This window comes from Hemiscyllium ocellatum, unplaced genomic scaffold (genome assembly GCF_020745735.1).
Source record: "Hemiscyllium ocellatum isolate sHemOce1 unplaced genomic scaffold, sHemOce1.pat.X.cur. scaffold_184_pat_ctg1, whole genome shotgun sequence".
Lineage (NCBI taxonomy): Eukaryota > Metazoa > Chordata > Chondrichthyes > Orectolobiformes > Hemiscylliidae > Hemiscyllium > Hemiscyllium ocellatum.
The window spans coordinates 1,348,476-1,350,996 of record NW_026867893.1 but is presented as its reverse complement, the minus strand read 5'-3'; the positions used below and the strand labels follow the sequence as shown (position 1 = coordinate 1,350,996).

The 2,521-nt window shown below is 42.4% G+C and overlaps 1 non-coding gene across 1 annotated transcript; it reads left to right on the top strand.

Moving 5' to 3' along the window:
* The first annotated feature begins 1,163 nt into the window (after positions 1 to 1,163).
* trnar-acg (transfer RNA arginine (anticodon ACG)) lies at positions 1,164 to 1,236 on the top strand. Its single transcript has one exon. It is a non-coding gene; the product is annotated as a tRNA-Arg (tRNA).
* Positions 1,237 to 2,521: the final 1,285 nt, after the last annotated feature.

Below are 2,521 nucleotides of genomic sequence, written 5' to 3'. Positions count from 1 at the left end.
TGCTGACTCTGATCTCCAGGATCTGCAGTCCTCACTTTCACCAGCGGGAAAGGGGACAGAGTCATCATTAACAATTGTGTTGTGAACTGGAAGAATTTTTCAAGCGAAGTTTGATTGAGCGTTGGGATGTGGAAGTTCTGGTTAGATTAGTTTAGCCCAACAGCATTCTATGATTGATCAGAGCCCCCAGCGACCCCATGAGTTTCTCTGATTGCTTGAAGGACCAATGCCTCCAGCTTGGTCATGTAGGAACGCCTCTTCTTCGCTGTTGGGCATTATACGTCATCAGTTGGGATGGGTCCTGCAGCATGCATACGGTTAACATGATTGGTGAGCATGCATGCAGCGAATGATCATTGGAATGAAATGTCGTTTCCAATCGATAGTCGGTGAGTGAGGGCGAAAGGAGAGGGAAGCGCCAGGTGCTAGAGCCCAGATACACTATATATCTATACATCTACTATAAATACCGGAAGAAACATCAAAGCAGCGTTTCACAGGAGGCTCCAACGCACTGATGATGTCCCCTAGCCAGGGGACGAAACGTTTGCAGCAAAAATTTCCAGCTCGGTGAACAGAACCACAACAACGGACACCCGAGCTACAAATCTTCAATCAGACTTTAAGCCCAGATACAGGTTTCATGTTTGGTCATTATATAATTCTGGACCCAAACATAGTGTATCTGGGGTCGCGAATTAAGCCAAAGAGAGTCTGACTCTTCTTCCCAGAAACAGCCCCAAGTCAGCCACCTCTATTCCCTGGTTCAGTTTTATATTTTTTTTAATTTATCAGGTCACTGTTGGTTTATCTATCTTTAGTGTGAACAGAGATGAAAATAAATGATATTGTTTGAAATCATTGTTGTGGTCCATGAGGATGTGGTATTTTGGGGAGACGTTTGGTTGTGGATTAGTGACTGGTATTGATGGAAAAGTGTATCCCATGAACACCTCTGTCCCTTGCCTTTCTATAAATGTTTCTGAGACGAAAATAATCCACATACGAGTTTTTTTTTTGGAAAAATCCTGCATTGAAAGGTGATGAAGACTGGACTGAAGTTTGACAGTGATTATCTTTATTGCTTGTTCAATTAGTGAACATCACTGCTATTAATCATGTCCGTGCTAACATCAAGTCTCTTGAGCATCAGGCTGCGCGTTGGGCCAGTGGCGCAATGGATAACGCGCCTGACTACGGATCAGGAGACTGTAGGTTCGAGTCCTACCTGGCTCGAGGGCAGTGTTGACTTTTATTACGCATTAAAAATGATTTCTCTGCGGCCGAAATAAGGTATGAGTTCTTAATCTGCAGGAACAAGAATGCGTTCATTAAATGTCCCCGAAAACATGAGAGTCAATATTCTAGCGTCGTCACAGGAGGGAAGCTGAATAGACGGACACGTTGGCCATGGGCACTTTTCCATTTCACAAAGCCACCGATCGCATCATTGTTGCTCGCGGGAATGCTCGTCTTTGAGCATTTTTTAAAACTCCTTTGCCAATGGAATCAGAGAAGAATGAAGAGTTAAATGTCCAACTAATCTTTATAGAGAGTGAGTTCCAGAGTCTAACACCTGCAGACTGATAAATTTTTCCGACAAATCTATTCAAAGCTTTCTGCATCTTGTCTGAAATCTACAAACCCTGGTGATCGATCAAGAGCAACTGTTTCCATCAATCTGTAATTCCATGCTTCCCATTATTTCCTACACGTCAATCATGTCTCCTCACAATCAGCTCTGCTCTGAGAAAAATAACCCCCACTTTGCCTCGGCCAGACCACTAAAAACATTCTTATGCAGGAAATCCAAAGTGTAACGTCGCTGTTTGTTTTGGTGAGCGTGTAGTAAGATTTACTTCGAATACATTAGCTAGGTTGACTTCCAGATTTTAAAACAGAGAGAAAATTAATCACAAAAGTAAGGCATGAAACGAAATGAACCAAATGTAGAATACCCACAGAGCTCAGCTATCCAAAGTAAACTTAATTATGCTTTTCAAAAAATACACAAGTCTGATAATTAAGCCCCATAAACACAGAATACAAATGAAACTGGTTTACAGCTCGATATTAGAGGGGCAAAAGATGAGAGACATGCACATCAGTGGCATCGGTAGGCACATTGAAAACCTTCGTGTAATTATGTGCGGCTGATACTTTGGAAATGGTTAACAAATTATTTCGGCTGTCAAATACCTTTTGAAATTCTTGCATTCGCTGAAATTTCTTGCCTGTTTTTAGCAATTCGGCGAGTGGAGCAGTCTCACTTCAAACAGTCAGCACAAACTTTCAGTAAAAGTGACTCAATCCGGTAAACTGTCATACTGCTCTTTTCGTCAACAATGTACAAACATCCCCCATAACTTTCGTTTTCACATCCCGTGGGGCTATTTGTCCGTGTTCAACGACATAGCCCAGGAAGGTGACTTTGGCTTTGGCTTTGGCAGATTCACTTTCAGCTCGGTTTGCAAACCAGTTTGACTTCCGTATTCGATCAATCAAGCCCGATAAATGCTGC